Source organism: Heterocephalus glaber, unplaced genomic scaffold (assembly GCF_053883595.1).
Source record: "Heterocephalus glaber isolate CG9 unplaced genomic scaffold, H.glaber_assembly_v1.0 deba00001067, whole genome shotgun sequence".
In the NCBI taxonomy this organism is placed as follows: domain Eukaryota; kingdom Metazoa; phylum Chordata; class Mammalia; order Rodentia; family Bathyergidae; genus Heterocephalus; species Heterocephalus glaber.
The window spans coordinates 1359604-1379118 of NW_028258187.1; the positions used below are offsets into that span (position 1 = coordinate 1359604).

Consider the following 19515-nt stretch of genomic DNA (forward strand, 5'->3'; position numbering starts at 1 on the left):
AATGCACATTTTATCTGAGACCACAGTTACCAGTGCAGAGCTGGTGCACTGCTTTCACAGCTCCCTGTCTAGACCTTCACACGTGGCAGGATGGATGAAGAAAGCCTCACCTGGTTATCTCCTCTTAGAAGAATTCTAAATTCTTCAGGTTGTCACGATGATTCATGTGGAGCATGATTTTAGTTAAGAAAACAACTTTGGCTCTTTGGCCAACTGGAAAGTCTCCTCACCCGTCTCATACTTGACAGGCCTCCCTTCAAAGCTTAAAGAAACCCAAAATGCTGCCAGTCTGGATATTATTTTCCTAGTGAACTTAAAACTAATTCCAAAACATTCATTTTTCACTAGACAATTGGCTTGTAAATACTGGATGCTTTGGTTCCAAGTTGGCTTGGGCATTTCACATTAAAAAAACAAAACAAAACAAAATTAAAATGAGAAATATCTGCCTTGTTTTAAATTGAGCTGAGCATTTGTTATGACTATCTAAAGCTGAGAAAAATGACTGTGGGAATGCACAGTGTTGCATCTCTGAAACTGAAAACATTTTTAAGAAACAAGGCTACTACACACCCAGTGAGCAATGACCAAATGGGCCAGGTGCAGCCCTTCATGACAAGGGTGGCGTGCGGCTCTGCCACTGAGCAGACACAGCAGGGAGCAGCACCTGTGTGTGAGAAACGTAGTGCCTAACTCCAGTGAGACCCGAGGCCAACAGGCCACCCAGCCAGCTTCGGGAGGGCAGCCCCAGCCTGGGCACCAGCGGCGACCAGTCCTGCAGCGTTCAGGACACTCTCACTGGCACCCGGGGAGAAACTCTGGCGCCACTCCCTACAAAAGCACAAGTGTGGAAATTTGTGTCCAATCTCAGAGGTGCTGAGGCCTCTGAAGGACACGAAGGAGCTTGGATTAGGCAGGAGTCCAGGAGGCAGAGGCACATCTCTGAAAGCAAGATGAAAGCGCAGGTCTTCCAGAGGAAGGGAAATTTAAAGCGATGATAAAACATCAAGTAAAATGGGAGGATACACGGGTTGGGGGGGACAGAATACAGAGCTGGTGGAATAGAGAATCAGTGGAAGGATTATAAAACTATATGGAAGTGAACAAAGACATAAGGTGAGCAGAGCAGAGAAGATGGAGGGAAATGCATGAGGAGAGACTGTCTGCACGTGCTCAACGTCCCTGCCTGCACCCCCGGCTTCTCCCGAGACTCTGGTGATGCTGAGTGTTTCCCACGTGTTCACACTGGAACCAAATGGCAGCATCCCGGGCCAGGTCGTCCACCTCCTCGCTCAGGCAGAGGCCTGTGCATCTCTCTGCCTAACAGCCCTTCTGTGACAGCCCGGACGGAAACAAAGCTGTCTTCCAACCTCAGCAGCGATGCCTGCCGAAATCTGCCTCTGCCTCTGAAAGGATCTGCAGGCCTCTGCGGTTTGCTCCCTCTAAGGACAATTCCCTAATAATCAAAGAGACACTAAAATATATCGTCTTTCTTAACAGACACTGTTCCAGATCCTAAACGATGCTCTCAAGTGAGATCTGAAACTGTCGCGATCTTCATTCAAGCTGAAATGGTAGTTTAGGCCTTTAATTTTTGAGAACTCTGTAATTTTGCCAAAATACTTCATGTGCCTTAGAATAGTATCAAGAGCCCCCAAAACACACCCTGTAACAGTCCACGGACGCTCATTTGCACTCGCCCCAGGCCCTCGCCCCACCCACCTCCTGCCTCAGTACTGCCTGACTGCTGCCAGCTGTTTCACTTAGCTGTTTTTAACAATGCTATTTTGTTAAAGCTGCCTTTCCAAGTTGTAGATACATTTCTTTAGCTACACTGATCTTATAAAGTTTATGTTATACAGATTTGGTCTGTTGCATCTCAGCACGATTTTCATTTAAAGTGCCTCTTTGTATGAATGCTAGGTCTACAAGTAACCTCACTCTTCTCAGTTTCAGTAACTGGTATTTTTCACACGGTTAAGGGCAAAAGACAGGACGTGCTTCAAAGCTGGGTTTCTCTTTTATGATGGGCCACAATGATCTTAAGTATGGAACAAACACAGCCAACCTTGTAAATCATATATATATCTGATACTAAATCTGTCACTCTAGTGAACGCTAGCTGATACTATGTGACGACATGTGTATTAAAACTAGTCGATAATGACACAGCAGTGCTTGCCCAGGCTGATGTAAGAAAGAATGCTAAGACGGGGAGGCAGCTCACAGGTGTGAGGCCCTGGATGTGTGCTCCACCCCCACCAGAGGGGAGGGGCCCGGGCAGAAGGGACTTCCAGGGCCACGGAGACCTTCCGTATCTTGCCTGTGGTGGTCGTAGCTACGTGGCTGTAAAGATTTTTCAAAATGCCTGCAAGTGTACACTTAAAATGAGCACACTTGGGCCGGGGATTTAGCTCAGTGGTTCCGGCGCCTGCCTCAAAAGCGCAAAGTCCCAAGTTTGATCCCCGGTGCCAAAAAAATAAATAAATAAATAAAATACAATAAAATGAGCACACCTTATCTCACAGAAATTATATGCTAATCAGGTTGACTTGAAAAGAACCTAGGACAGGAACCTCTCCCTTGAGACGGCAAGGAAACAAGCCAACCCTCGAGAGGCCTTTCATCACCCAGGAGGCCCAAACTGCACCCTAGGTCTCCACAGCCCAGCCCTCTCTGCCAGCCGCACTGCCATCGGGGCCCTCGGCCTCTTTCCTCAGATGGTCACTGGGCTGGGCCCTTCTTGTCACTCCGGTCTCCACCAAAAAGTCCAGACCGGGTGAGACCTTGTCTCAAAATCAAATTTTTAAAGGCAGTGGGTGTGGCTCAGTGAAGACCCTGGGAATCCATCCCAGAACTGCCAGGGGAGGGAAGTAGTTACTGATATGACAAGAATTGTAACTGTTTCATTCTGCTTCCTTGCCACATGGCATAGTCCCATATAATGTATATTTTGTATTCAGAAAAACTCAGTCTTACTTAGAAACAGCTTTGAAAATTGGCTCATGGCCTATTTGCAACTGATACTAAAGCTTAAATACCTTCCCAGCAAAGTTACACTAACTTCAAAATACTCTGGGGTTGGCCATTAAAATGTTTTTGTTTCAGTTACAACACTAATGAACACCAAATGGGGGAATGTGTTTTAACGGTCTAGTACATCCAGGATTTTCTGAAAGGAAAGGCTAGATCGGCTATCCATTATATAACTAAAGGCAGATTAGTCGGTACTGATATAGATATACTTGAAAGACTTAATACTTAAGTGTAAATCAAGGATTAAAAAGTTTAATTCAGAAAGTCTGCTCAATTAACCATCATATTTCTTCCTATAAAAATACCAAACTCCTAGTTTCTGAGCCACACTTGAAAGCCACCTCCTCTTCATTCCTTACACAAGCCACTTAACCTTCACCTTGCCTCCCCATTCCTACAAAATGAGGTGACACCACTATGCTTTTTGACCCATAAAGGAATATAAAGTACCAGAGGAAGCCAGAAGGGAGTGGGAGGAACTCCAACTCCCCAGGTCTGTTACCGTCTATAAGGACTACCGATATGACGGGACTTCAGGGAACAAATTAAATGCTATTTTAAAAATGTAAAAGCAAACGCTGGAGAATGAGCTACTCTGGCAGAGCCCAGAGACAAACCCTCAGCATGTAAAAAGGCGGCCCTTTAAAGGCACTGCAGTCCCACGGTGCCTTGGCCAGGCCCTGCGCACAGCTCCAAGGCATGTGCCCCACACCGAACGTTCAGTGCGACCGCAAAGGCGGCGGCATCCACCTGCTTTTCTTGCCACTTTTGCTTCTACAGACTTGTGGAAGCACTTCTGCCTCAGCCCACCCTCGAGGATAAATAAAATAAAATTCTTATAAGGAAAGCTAAAACTTCTCAGAGAAATGCTTTTAAGTAATTTCAATTATTTCAGAAGTACCTATGTATTTGCAACTTGAACTAATTACAAGTTACTGTTATTTATTCTTCAAAGAATTTCCAACCAGAATCTTCCAATATGGACTACTTTGTTAGTATAATTTTAGATACAGTGTTTACAGTGATAAAATTGTATTTCTTTAAAAGCTGTCTGTGTCTGCCAGGCACAGTGGCATATACCTATAATCCCAACCACTCAGGAGGCTGAGGCAAGAGAATAACAAATTTGAGGCCAGGCTGGGCAACTCAGAGATCCTGTCTGAAAAAATAAAAAGGACGGGCTGGGGATTTAGCTCAGTGGTTCCGACACCTGCCTTGCAAGTGGAAGGACCGGAGTTCAATCCCTGGTACCAAAAAAAAAAATTAAAAAGTAAAAAGGGCTGGCGATGTAGCTCAATGGTAAGAATGCTTGCCTGGTAATCACAAGGCCCTGGTTTCAATCCCCGATACCACACACACACACACACATGCAAATGATTTTTACACTAGGTTGGATTTGCATGGCTCCCCCATCAGTTGGAATTAATGAAATTTAGCATTCTATCATTATATATCAAGTAGCGAGATTAAGAGTCCTTCATAAATAGCATGTCTTCAAGTGCAAGGTCCTAGGTTACACAGATTCATTGCACCTCAACTTTCTAACCATTTCTAATGTCATTCCCTAAAGTCCATTTACTAACTATCCACGAACCAATATTGGTACATCCTTAATGGGCCATTATTCTGAAATCTCATGAAAATAACAGATCCACTATTAAAAGAGTATAGCTTTATTACTCAAAGAGTAGTGAGTAGTGCACAAAGTTCATCAGATAACCAAAAGATTAAGAAAAAAGAAAAAGTTCTGAATTAAAAAGAAAACACAGGGAACAAAACTAAGCCAGTTTTTATTACTACAGGCTTCTTACCACCACTTATAAATGAATGTACACGATGACTCCCTGTTGTGGTATGGATCACAGTGCCCCCAAAGGCCTCGTGCACTCATAGCTGGGCTTTGGAAGGTGACTGAATCATGGGAGTGCCACAGACGACTTGCTGTTAGGAGGGGGTCTGGTAAAAGGGGTCCTGGGCGTGGGCTGAAGGAGTGCACATGCTTCCCACCCTCTATCTCCTGGTTGTCATGCTGGGAACAGCTTTCCAACACTGCGCTCCTCTGCCATGCTTTCTACTCAAGCCAGCTGGCCGTGGACTGTAACTGTGAGCCAGAATAAACCTCTCCTCCTCTGAGCTGTGCGTGCCAACACAAAAGTGAGTAAGACACTCACTCCCCAGAGCACGTGTGCTGACATATGTGTGTGTGTGTTTTGGAAAGTATTTATGAAACTGTTCCTCAGTGTATGACTACAAAACCATACCCAAGGGCTACACTTCATACTAAATATTCTGTACTGCATACAGAACACTGCCACAATCATTGGCTGCTGTTTTCAATCTTTAATATCAACCAATTTCCACCTATTACTCTATGTGCAAAAGTACTAGCTACTTCTGGAAAGAGGGGGAGGCACAGTCAAAAAGTACAGCCATGCCTCCCTCTGTCCTCAGCAGGACTCCTGAAGGACATAGTGCTCTGTCCATGAGCAACCCTTCTGCTGCAGCCACAAAGCGTGTGCACTGGGCAGGTCTCTTGGTTGGTCTGTTGTTGTTTAGCAGATGTCTCCATGATCTTAGATACTATATTTCCTTCTTTCATTGGGCTATCTGGGGTCTTTAAGCAAGCAAAGAACTAATAGATACCCTAAGAGCACTTCAAAGAGGAGCTGCAAATGGCAATAAATAAAATGTGAATCTGAGTGTCTTGGTGTGCAAAACATCAAACCAGCTAGACTAGACTGTGAGTCTTCACACATGCTCCTGGACCACGGAGCTGGGGAAGTGGCAAAAATTCCTCAAGTATGAAAATAATCAGCAGAACAAGGCATTATTAGAGTCAAAATAAGTTTAGGTACCTAATACAAATAAATTAATAGCGAAATTTCAGTCTAAAAAACCAGTCTTTCTGGATCTTACCCCCATTTCTCCTCTGAAACTTAAAAGAGCATTTTACCAATACCAAGAAGTTAAAGGACCGGGGACTTAGCTCAGTGGTGCTGCTGCCTGCCTCACAAGCGTAAGGTCCAGAGTTCGATTCCCAGTACCAAAAAAAAAAGAAGTTAAAGCACCCAAGAGTTGTACACACTAAACCATTACACTTTGAAATAATGCCAAACTTTACCAATATTAATACTTTATCAATATATTATCATAAATATCAAATATGCTTATAATAATTATAACTTAAAATAAGGGCATAATCATTAAATAGTTTGATGACAAAAAACAAATATAGTGAATATGAGTTAGGAAATTCCATTTTTTTAAAAATATACTGTAAATAATAAAATAAGCCCTACCAGTTAGGGCAGCCTTCTGGAGTTGGAAATAAGTTTCAGAGCTTGTACTTGTTTAAAGCAGGAGTCTTCCTAGTCTAGTAGTGAAGCATGTAAACTTTGGAATCCAGACACAGGTTCGAATCCCAGCTGTAATGTTTACCAGCTGGGTAAAAGGAGTCAAATATGTAGGACAGCAAATAAAACATTGTTCATAGAAAAAAGATTTACAAATGAAAATGGTATTTATCTCACACCATAGATTGGTACATATTCACTTATTCATTCATCTAACATTTCTTAATAGTATTTATATATTTCTGGCACTATGCTGTACATGTCACAATGATAAATAAGATAAAATCTCTGCCCATGATTGATCAGGAACTAGGGTAACCTTTACATTACACTTATCAGTACTTTGCTGAAAACATGCTGTGTATATGAAGTGCTTAACTAAATAGACAGCATTTAACTCCTGGTATATATAACTATACACAGTATTAACTCCATACAGAGATGGGCTTTCACTGCTGTCCTCACTTTTGGGTTGAAGAACCTCCCTGAACAGGACGCAAAGCCCAGCTGACAGTGGGATAACAGGGGTAAGGCAGCCAACCACACTCCTTCCCACTGCCCTCGGGGCTCAGTCCTCAGGGAGAGCATGTGAGACACAGCCTCGCCCTGATGGCTGACCTGCAAAGAAACCAACACTGTGTTTGATATCAAGAAATCCCCCATCATTCTGAGAACACAGAAGGCATTTTAAACAAGCAGCTTGCCTCTCCCCTCCTTGGCAAATCTGTGGTTGCTCTCACAGCCTCAGACTGGCACTTTCATCCCCAGCTTAGCACTCTGACGCTCGCCTCCTCTCTAATATAATGGCTTTCACCCGCCTAGCCAAGAAAAGAGTTTTACACCTACAACCCTTTGAGGAGCAGCTGGTAAGGATCAGGCGTCTCCCTCGCACACTCTGAGCAGCTGAAACAAGCAATGAGCTAACTCGTCTCAGCAAAAGCCCGAGATTCATTCCTGCTGTACCAGGCATCAGAATTTGTTCCTTTTAGGGCTAATAATATTCCTTTGTATAAAACTTTGTTTATGTAGTCATCCCTTGATAGATACTCAGGTAGCCTTCTGCTATGATGAACAATGATGCTTTGGATAATGATTTTTGTAAAGGTTTCATCAAAAGTTCTTATTCAATAACACATATGAAAAGCAAAAAATACAGAAATTTAAAAAATAGATTTATAACATGGTTATCTAATAAAGCGCATTACTTTCCAGGCAATTAGAAAGAAAATAGCAAACAAATAGCTTAATTGTTTATTTGAACTGTTACTAAGTTTTATTCTCTTACAATTAAATTTAAAAGTCTAACAAGCCAATTAAATGGTAACTAATTTTTATTTCTAAAATGAGCGTGTATCAACAATTTACTATGTAGGAGTCCCTCTTCCCATGCGGCCACTCCGCCAGCAACTGGGCGGGGAGCCGGAATATGGAACTGGGCTTATCGACCATTTCCCGGTCTCACCAGGAGCCTGGTGGCCGGGAGGACGGCGGAGCGGGAGCCGCAGGCTGTGTGCAAGGGACCCACGCCGTGCCGTGTTGGCATCAGGCGCTGCGTTCGGGGCCTCGGCGCCGCTGATGAGCAACGAAAGAGGCTTTGAAAATGCAGAGCTAGGAGTCATAGGAAAAAAGAAGAAAGTCCCAAGGAGAGTCATCCACTTTGTTAGTGGCAAAACAATGGAAGAATGCAGCACAGATGAAGATGAAGTTGAGGGCCTAGAAAAGAAAGATGTTTTGCCCACTGCTGATCCGACAACACTTGCCTGGGGTCCCTACTTGTGGCTTTACATGCTTCGGGCCGCCACGTCAGCCCTTTCAGTGCGTGACTTTCTTGGAGAGAAGACTGCATCTGCTTTGGGCATCAGCACCCCAAAACACCCATATGCCGTTGATGAGTATTACCGGGTAAGAAGGAGGAGGAGGAGGAAGAAGAAGAAGAAAGCAGGATGTCTGAAGAAGCAGAAAGACAATTCCAGCAGAGTAGACACAAGCTAATTCCCCTGTTCAGACAGATCAACCATAAACAGTGGTATCCACTTCGTCTGCGAATCTGAATTTTGAAATGGAGGAAGACTGTGAAGTTCTTACAGAAGGCAAAGTCCAGGCTCTGTTCCACCACAGAATGAAATGACTATCAGACTTCAAATGCTAAACTTCTTTTGTACCAGGAACTTTCACATTCTCTATTCAGTAGAACTTAAAGCAATTATTTATATTTTAAATTATTAACTTATCTGGAAAGGAAAAGTTTCTTCATTGTTAGGCTTAGAAAAAGTTGGGTCTGAAGTTTGGATATTTCTACTCTGCTTTCACTGTGTATTGAATTAGTGCCTTAGCTTTTCTTTTTTGGGGGTTAGTGCTGGGGATCAAACCCAGGGCATGCTAGCAGGCACTTTACCCCTGAGCTACACCCTCAGCCCAATGTTTTAATTTTAAAATGATCCTTATAAAAAAAGGTTAAGGCCTTAATAAATTAAGAAGAGTTAAATTAGCAAGCTCATCTGTTATTTGTGCATTTATAAAGAGAAAAAAGTAAACTGTTGATTAAAGCTAACTGGAGCCAGTAATCCTATAATTTCAGATTAAAATGAAGATTCACCTCTTACATTTTCTCATGTTATGCCTTACATTTTAAGCTTTAATTTAATATATCTGTTCATTTCCACTAAGGATGGTTCACTGAGTATGTAATAAAATGAGCGTGATGGAAGCACTTTTTGAGTTCATTGAGAATAAGTATTTTATGGAGAAGTATTTATTACACCAATATTAATATGGGTTTCCATTTTTTAATGCAAGTCACTTAATCTTGTATTTTTCAGCAGTTATTAAAATAAGCTTTGATCATAAAGTTAACACTGGTTGTGGAATAAATTAATGTAACATCTGATTATCCACACGGCATCTTGCTTCTATCACTCATTCAGCCCTCAAAGACTCCTAGAGTTAGGGGGTGAGGAGCTGGGAGACAGATATAGATTTAACTATCAAGAGCTGTTAAATATTGTACAAGGAATAATAGTAACAATAAAATTAGTTACTTGTCTTTCACCATTTTTAAGTAGCAACAGTAAGAAGGGCAGTTTACTTAAACCAGGCTGGCCGTTTCTCTACCTACTTGGTTATTTGTAAACTTTACAAATTTATATACTACGAAGCTAATTTGAAAATATTCCTAAATATGTGTACAGAACCTTGAGATGTTTACAAATGTGGATAAAAAGAATGTGTTGGAATACTGTAGAAATGCTGATCTTAAAAGCTTTTTCATAGAACTGGGGATACAGCTCAGTGGTGGAGCACTTGTCTAGCATGTGCATGGCCCTGGGTTCAACCCCAGTACTAAAAAAACCCAAACCAAAACAACACTGTAAGAGCTTTTAGAAATCGTTATGTTAACACCCTTCTAAACAGCATTTAAGCTTTCAATCATAAACTTATGTAAAATACAGTGTAAAAGAAACTTAAAATACATACAGTGGGCCTACTGCGGAAGTCTGTCAAGAAACATGAATTAAATTTTTAACTGAAGCTCAAGTTTTTCAACTGATAGTTGAAAGATGAAATTGAAAGCTGAAGCTCTTTGAACTAAGTTCTTTAACTGAAATTTAAAGAATTTAGGAAAGAAAGTTTTCTTAGGAGTCTTTAGTTTATATGGATTCATGCTACGGTGGTTCATAGTACGTGGTCATCTTTTTAATTCATGGCTATAAACTATATAACTTAGTGCTTAACAATCTTGAGATAATGTAATTAATGTCACCATAAATTATACTTTACTAACAGCTCTAAAGCATGCTAGCCCAACTTCTTCCCATTTGTTAACTTTGAAATAGCATCTTTAGCTCAGCTAGTTATTAACCAGAGGTTCTGCTACCTAAGAGTTTATCTAGAAACCCTTCTGATTGTAGAAGATAGTGATTTATGAGGGTTTTATGTTTTTTGAATTTTATTTTCACCACTTGTCCAACAGTGGCCAGTTTGTAATGTTTAAATAGTTATTCATTATGCCTTAAATTTTTATACATTTTTGTTTATGCAAACTATAAAATTTCTCATAAATGCATTAAATGATTTGTGTCATTTTGAAAAAAAAATAATAATAATTTACTATGTAGGAATCTCTAGAAATATTTTTCTATATACAACTTTATGGGAAAGCTTAAATCAATGCCTGATTTTCTATGAAACATCCTTACAACTTTATTGAGTGATTCACATTTTTTCAAACTCCATTTTTCAAAGAGAAAACATATCTGTTTCTGAGAAGTACTTAATCACATAATAAAATTCTTTAAAGTTTTTTTTAAATATCAAGGATGAGGAATTATTAAGTCACATACAATACTAAAAAACTTTTCTATTACGACAAGGGTACTTATGAAATGAACTTAATACAAATATTCACATGTAATCGCATGTTACATGTTCAATACTCCTAAAAGCTTACATCATGTGGTAGGACAACTTCTACAGCAAAGCTGACTGCCGCACAGCATTAGACACACTAGCCTCATGGCATTACTTTTCTTACACTGTGCAACAATAAATGCACTGTGGGCAGGGTCTTCGCCTTAACCTAGTAACCTCTTCCTTTATGAACTTTCAAGATTGTTTGCTAACATTTTCACTGGAAAAGCATGATAAATATGAAAAACATCTACATGTATTTATATGGAAAGAAATCTAAACTTCTTTGTTTCATTAAATAGCCAAACTGTAAGGCAATTCTGCAGATGAGAAAATTGTTTCTCAGAAAGGTCAGAAAGGAAAGGCTAGTAGAAAAAGACTTATTTTTCACTTCAAAAACCAATGGGATTTTTAAGGCAACGATGCAATGGTGGATACACAACATTTTATATTTGTCAAAACCCATAAAACTGTACAACATATATCTTAATGTGAATCTTAATGTGAAATATGGACTTTAATACCAATCTATCAATATTGTTTTGTTAATTATAACAAATATATTACACTAATGGAAAATGTTTTCATAACAGGGGAACTGGAGAAGCAGTGACTGGCGGGATTTGTGGAAATCTGTACTTTCCACTCAATTTTTCTGGAAGCCTAAAACTGTTCTAAGAAATAAAGTCTAATAATAAAAATGAAAAAACTTATAATGATTTCTGTAAATAGGAGAAACAAACTTTTTAAATGTTGAGAACTCTAAACAATCACAATTCATACACAGAGTTGGGAGATGAAATCCGCGGGGGCCTCGCAGCTCCGGGTCTAAGTCCATGAACTCCTGCGCCAAGGAAAGGAGCTGAGCATCGGGGTGCAGAGTGCACCGGGCACTGAAGCGGGGGACACCCGCCGAGTGGTCCTGCCCCACTGCCCCCCACACACCCATGAAATTGTACTACTACAGTTGTACTCACTGTTCTTTTATATTATAAAGTACTTTCCCCATCTTAAGGACCAAAATGAACTCAATGTAATCCACCCTTCTAAAATATAAGTCCAGAGAAATGCTATTAAATATTTGGGTGAATACTGCCAAATCACTCATTAATGATTCTATTCTAAAGCCTAAAATATGCAAGAATTATTTCAGGAAAACGAAATGAACAAATGTCAAATAGAACTTTTTGATGTAGTAATAGGTTTAACGGCATTCTCTTTTGTTTTCAGCAAATGTAAACTTGGCAATGGAAAACTGTATAATAATATAATAACACCTTCCATGTTTCCTTACTAAAATACAACTAGTCAATCCACCATACTGTCAAGACTGAAAAGACTAGTGGCAAGAAGACAGCACGGAATTGGCAAACTCAAGTTCACCAAGGCAAGTAAAAACGACTACTGTCAGCGTTCAGCAAGAGTTCAAATCCCAACTGTTTTTCCTAGTTACACAACTATGAGCAAATATAAAACCTTGGATTCAGTTACTTACTCCAGAAAACGAGAATATTCAAAGCCACTATCACAGGTCAAGAGTCAGGTGACCAAATGAGTTAATGCCTTGCGTGGAGGCTGACACATCATAAACACCCAGTAAATGCTGGCTTAAACAGATGCTGCAATTAATAGCAGCAACAAGCACCAGGCGGGCGGAACTCTCAGAACAGCCCCATGCGGGGCGCTGCAGCTGAGGGCGCCTGCATCCGCCCGCTGACCAGCTCTCTCCCACAGCAGCTATTCAAGGGTAGGGTTAACCCGGGTCCACAGAACACAAGCAACAGCCGAGAACAGACGTGGCCGGGTGTGTACAGATCTGAGCCACTCACAGCACGGATACACGGCCACCTCTGGCTGCACAGCCCTGAGTGCTAAAGTGGGGACAGCACCGCCAGCCGAGAACGGGGACTACCTCACCATGTGCCACATCGCATCCAACACTGTAAAAGCCAATGCTTGCTGACAAAGGGCACGGCTCAGCTTTTTCAGTAAGGTGACAAAAGAATTATTTGGTGTAGTTTTTCCTGAGAACTCTGAAATATATGATGACCCATCCCCATCCTTCCACAAGGTTAATGTGAATGGATGACCAGCTGAATGAATGAATAAATCACTGAAATTACTTCATCTGCCACTGATGATCTCCATAACTACTAAAACACAGCCCCTCCGGTATGGCGGGGAAACTCCCACCAACTAGACTCAAGGAGCATCGGTGGGAGGAAGCAGAGATGGTACCGGAAGCGTTTCACCTTTCTCCTCTGGATGTTCTGACTACCCATAGATTAATACAAAGTACAATGAAAATATATCAGTTCGGGCCAGGGTTTTAGCTCAGTAGTTCCTCCCCCTGCCTCGCAAGTTCGATCCCCGGTACCAAAAAAAGAGAAAAACTACATCAGCTCTAAGTGAGAGAAGCCGTCACAGCAAGCCATCTACGGTATGAACAACCCATGGGAATTCCAGAGTGGGGAACCCACAGCAGAAGGTGAACAGGTGCTGGGGGAATGAGGACCGGCTGTGGACAGACAGGGCTGTTACAAGCTGTCTAAAGTCAGATGTGCTGATGGCCACACAATTCTGTGAGTACACTGACATCGTGGAACAGCAATGCCTACAACGGGCACATTTTTCATAGTATGAGAAATATATCTCATAAAGTTATAAAACAATCTATACTTGTTTTGAGCACGTGCACAGGCTCTTTAAATGCATTCATGAAGTTGGTAATATGACCCTCTATTACAAACTTCCTAAAAACTATATCACCAAAAACTAGCAACCATCCTATAAAGTAATAAATCTATGATGCCTAGATCTCAAAATCATGATCTCTCAGTAGTATGAATAACAAGTTTATGTAGCTCTCTGAAAATGAAGTTTCTGGCTAAAATGATGACTTGAATGACTCAAAGAAATCACATCCAAACTTGTCACCTAGCAGGAAAGAGCTCGGTAAGAATGTGTGCTCTACACGCGTGGGCTGGCTTCTCTCTCTGGCCACACAGCACCTTCGATCACCCCAAAACTCATGCGGTGAACATTCACTGTGTGCTGCGTCTGACCCCTAGCAACCCAACCCTCAGCCCGCTGGGCAGGGCTCCCCAAGCACCGCCCCCCCGAGGGAGCGAGCAACTGAGCAGAGGCGCCCGAAGCTGTAGCCCAGCTCTCAGCTTCGCCCGCCCGGAGGGAGTGCAGGGAGCCGCCACCTGGCAGGCTTTAAGAAGCCACCCACCCGAGCTCCTCCCAGCTCCGAGCTCCCACAGCCATGGGCCGCGTTCCTGATTGTCCGTCTGGGGGAAGGGGAGGAGTTTGCTGTTTTATTCTTTCTTCTGTGTTTATTTCTGTTCGTTTACCTAATTCTATTTACTTTCTTTTATTCTTTACTTGGATTATTTATCTCCCATTTCTCTCATCTTCCTTTTCTTCTTCAAATTTTACTTCTTTCATTTTTCTCTCTCCCTATGCCCTCAATTTTTATTATTACTACAAAGCTCTGTTAATTTTTAGCTATTTAGTTTATTCTACTATTCCTGATTTCTTTTCTATTGTTGATGGTGGTACAGTGGCTGCTTTTAGTAGCTGTTTACTGCACTCAGTACCTAGTTTATCTTTGTGTCTATGTTATTACTGCAGATCTCTTTTGTGCCCTTAAGGGTGTTATATTTGTGGCTTTTGCTGGTTCTTACAGTATGCTGGTATCTGTTCTGGTCTGTCTTGAATATTGTAACTACTGATTTATTTTCTGTTGTTGATGGTGGCATAGTTCTTGCCTTAAGAGGATGAGACTGTCTGTTGGCATCCAGTTTGTCTTTCTGTCATTGGCATTATGGGGGTTTGCTTTCTCCTTTTTGAGTGGAGCTCAGGAAAGAAAGAGCCCACAGAGGAGGGGGGGAGGCTGGACACGAAAAACACTCAAATGCTACCCTGAGTTGGCTGAAGAGGGGTGGAAACACCAAAACAGCCAAACCCAAGGCCACTTGGCAGGGAAGTAAACTTAACTAAAATAGTGACAGCGCTTATCTGGTCTAACTGATCTCACCAGCTGATCTCACTGCACTGAAGTAGAGGAGGACACAGGAAAAGAACTCAAGAATCAAATGGTTGAAATGTTTGAAGAGACCAAAGAACAAACATATAAGCAAATTCATAAGATGTTCAGCAAACTTGAAGATTTAAATAAACATACATGATTTAACTAGTAAAATGTTCATTGAGCTTAAAGAAGTAAACAATACTGATTTGAGTTAAATAAGATAATATAAGATGTGAATGAGCATTTTGGAAGAGAATTAGAAATGATGAAAAGAAATCAAGCAGAAATTCAAGATTTGAAAATTTGAGCAGAAACCCTGGGGAGCAGATCTGACGATGCAAGGGCAGTGCTGGAACTTGAGGACAGGCTGTGTGGCAGATCATGTACTCAGTGACACCCAGAAACAAGACACCATGGACGCTGGACCCGTCAGCTGCTAGGTAACTCAAACAACATGAAAACCCAGAATCATACAGCAAAGGAAAAATTAGAAGAAGACTCAAAAGGTATATTTTTTAAATGTTTAAATGTATTCACCGAAATCAGAGCAGAAAATTTTCCAAATCCCGGGAAAGAATTCAATGTTCAAGTACAAGAGGCATATAGAACCCCAAATGGCCATGACCAGAAAAGACCTTCTCCCCAACATACTCAGAATGCCAGAAATTCAACAGAGCGAGAGAATGCTAAAAGCTGTTAGAGAAAAACAGCAAGTAACTGATAAAGGCAAGCCTACACAAATACAAGTAACAGCGGACTCCTCAGCACAGACTTTAAAAGGCCAGGAGAGGGCTGGGGATTTAGTTCAGTGGTTCTGGCACCTGCCTCACAAGCACAAGGTCCTGAGTTCGATCCCCGGTACCAAAAAAAAAAAGAGCTTAAAAGGCCAGGAGAGCTTGAAGCAATAATTTTCAAGCCCTAAAATAAAACAATTGTCAACACAGACTTCTATAGCCTCCAAAACCAACCTTCAACATTGTCAGAGAAGTAAAGATTTTACATAACAAAGAAATCTTTGGTTTTGGTACTGGGGATCGAACTTCGGACCTTGCGCTTGCAAGGCAGGCGCCGGAACCACTGAGCTACATCCTGGGCTGACAAAGAAATCTTAAAGAAATTTATGATCACTAAACCAGCATTAGAGAAAATACTTAAGGGAGGGCTGGGGATGTAGCTCAGTGGTTCCGCTGCCTGCCTCGAAAGCTCAAGGACCCGAGTTCCATCCCCGGTACCAAAAAAAAAGCAAATGTACAAAATATAGTAATAAAACATGAAAAACAAAAGAGAGAATGGGATGAGAAGATCCAAAAGAATATAAAAAATGAAAAGAAGTATTTGAAAAACATTTCTTGCTCAGGGTGACACAAACAAGGGGGGGAGCCAAAATTCAAGCTCAGGTCATCAAGTTCTAAGCCTACTACCTCAAAAGTCGGGGGAAAATGAGCCTAGTCTCTGTCAAGGGAACTTAGAGCTCAATTCATAACATCAGACATGAACACCTCATAACCTACACTTCATACTCTAGTCCTCACAGTTGCAAAGCAGAGGTCACGCGAGGAAAGTGGCCAGCAGCTGAAGAAACCTCAATTCCAAGGCAGGCACACAGACAGCATCGCCCTCCCGCCAGCGACAGCGCAGGGGGATGGAGTGGCTGATTTCTCTGGAGGACTTTCAGGTCTTAATAACTTACTGAAACTGAAAACACTTAACATAACTTACATTTATTCAATTTTAAATTTAACTAACGCTAAACTCAACAGTACCCAAAAGGCATCAGATTAGCTTAAAAACAATCCTACATTTAAAACAAATCTCAACTGAAAAAATACCTTTTTATTTTATTTTGGCACTGAGGTTTGAGCCCAGATTTTCTCACATGTAAGCACCTGCTCAACCGCTGAGCAGCACCTCCAGTCCCTCCAGTGAAAAACTTCTATGTGAAATACTTGAATTTTGGTTAATGATGATAAAATACTTCTCATTATCTTAATATCAGTAACCAAAACTGAAAGTTTTTATAGAAGCTTCTTAGACCTTAAACATTTGAAAGTTTGATGAAAATCAATGATCTGGTGATTTGAAAAAAATGCATCCTCACAGACAGACCCATTCCTATCTATAAGCAGCACTAACGTATCACACAGGTCCCTGAGCCACGGAGCAGTCAGTCAGGACTCAAACGTGAAAGTTCAGGTCCCTTGGGGCCTGGGCTCTTGTCTGCTACACTATTTTGCATTGTTGGCACTTGGCACACAAGTAATACTTAATTATGAACTGAATGAGTGATCGATTACTTCACTATTTCAGTCTTTGGAGTCCCCTCAGGATGATATGCAATGGCCTACATGTCTACCCCCAATCTTACCTCTCTTCTCTACTTTCTAACTCGTATGCTGGATACTACAACCAACTGGTCCCTGGAGCACATTCTGCAACTTCACACTTCTGTGAGGCTCGCTCTACAGGCATGTGTGTGACTCTCTCTCCCTCTCTCTCTCTCTCTCTCTCTCTCTCATACACACACATATCCTACAAAAGAAAGAAAAGACTCGGGGACAATTTTAATAGTAAGCATGTGCTGAAAACCTTCCAGGGATCAGAATCCGAAAGGTCCGCCAGAGCCACCAGGACAGCTTTGGGGGGCTGTACAAACTTAGACACCAACTCTAGGGATCAGGCTCCCTCCCTACTAACCCTGAAACATAAAGCACCAAGACCAGACCTAAGTAAAGCGCAGAGGTCACAAACACACAGGTTGTGACACTGCCTGATTTTATAAAATGGAAGAGCCTGGTAGCCTCCCCACAAGCTCGCTGCTGAAGGCTAGGATGGTGTGAGGTAGACAAACCAAAAAATACTACAAGAACGTCAGCATTCGGAACTTCGTGTTAATGAAACTGGAAGGAAGGGAGAGAAGAAAGGATGAAGGAAAAAGGCCCAATACTCACACACAGCTTGCAGTCTTCTTTTCACTGGAATGAGCCTCCCAAAAAATGTACTTGGAAAAAGAAAATCTATTTTGAAATAGCTGCTTGATTTCACAGACAAGTTCTGAGGACAACAAGACTTGAAGACCAAGCTGGCAGCAGCACCCAGCCACAAGCTCCCTCGGCCGAGGAGGCGCAGGAGTACACGGTGGGAGCCCAACAGGAGCGCTCAGCTTGGGCTCAGTGGCCCCCACCCCCGATCTGCACTAACCAGAAAATGCACAGCACTGAACTACCCCCGTCTGTCACAGAAAACCAAAAGCTTCAGAACATTAACCTAAGCTCACTTTAAAATGAAACTTAAGCACCTTTTCAACTAAAATGTTATTTTTAACAATGTTTAGTAAGCAAAGCAAAATACGTATATCCCACATAGGTAAACATAAGATTATATTAAAAAAAAGAATACAGGAAACAATACTCACAAGTTATTTTCTACTTCTGGATGTCCTAAAATATACTGTTAAAGGAGGAAGAAAAGGAAAAAACTAGTACAGGCATCGATTTTGATAACAAATAATAATTTCATTTAAAATGAATTAAAACACACAAAGAAAATCTCTGGTAAAAAATTTTTATAGAAAAGGAAACTTATTCTTAAACCCCAAATACCTCCAGAAACACATTAAAAACCTCATCTACAGAAAACTAAGGTTATCATCTTTTTAAAGCTTCTTTAAGAAGCTAAGTCCTCACCCATCTGTAATCACTGCTACTAAGGAGGCTTGAGGCAGGAGGATCACAAATTCAAGGCTACCCTGGACAAACTAGTGAGTCCCAAATAAATGTTTTGTCCCAAAATAAAAAAAAAAAAAAGGGATGGGGATGTAGCTTAATGGGAGTGCACTTGTCTAGCATGCTCAAGACCCTGGGTTCAATGGCCACTACTCAAAAAAAAAGTTAAGAAGCTAAGTCCTCAGAACAAGCTTTGCAAATTCCAATACACGTAAGTCTTGGCACATTCGTGGTAATCTCAGCCTTAGTCATACATCTGAGAGCGCCTGCTCCACCTGAGCTTTACAGCGTGGCACCCCAGGCACAGAGATGACCTCAGAATGAGGTATGAGGAAAGCACTCCGTGTCCCTTAGGAGGTCACTCAACGACTGTCCTTTTGCTTCCCCGAGAAGGCAGTGAACAGAAGGCTCCAGCGAGGGTGGTTTTCCAGTTCTCCTGGGAACCATCTGACTTCTCCTTCAAACACCGTTTATTTGCTAGGTCTCAGGGGAAGAGCTTGGCCAGTAACTAGGAATGGGCACACACGGGACTGTAGCAGGTCGAGTCTCCACTATTCCCCCCACAGTCAAAGCAAAATACTCCAGGAGAGCGACATGACAAGGTGGACTTGTGGATTCCAGCAATGTGGATTCATGGCTGCAGACTGCCTAAAAAATGCTGGGTTAAATAGAGCAAATCTTTTTTTAAACGTATGATAGAGCCAAGAGTACAGTAAGAGAAATGTTCCAAGGCAAAAATAGTAAGAAAGCGAAAGCCTGGAGAGGAGAGTCAGCTGTAAAGGCAGAGGGGCCCAGGCCTTTGACCATTCTGCGGCCCAGCTGGAGGGAGGGTGAGAGAGGAAGGGAGGGAGTCAGGGTGCAGAGGCAAAACCTGGGGGCTCACAGGCCCCACAGAGCCGGAGCTGTGGAAGGACCCAGGAGCCTCCCGCTGCCCAGGCAGGCGGGCAGGCGAGGGAAGACC

At 41.9% G+C, this 19515-nt stretch overlaps 1 protein-coding gene and 1 pseudogene across 1 annotated transcript in view; one reads left to right on the forward strand and one right to left on the reverse strand.

Moving 5' to 3' along the window:
* Positions 1-19515, reverse strand: part of Disp1 (dispatched RND transporter family member 1) — a 151619-nt gene that overhangs the window by 118983 nt on the left and 13121 nt on the right. The window lies entirely within an intron of this gene.
* On the forward strand, positions 7637-9179 carry LOC101703957 (protein FAM177A1 pseudogene; annotated as a pseudogene).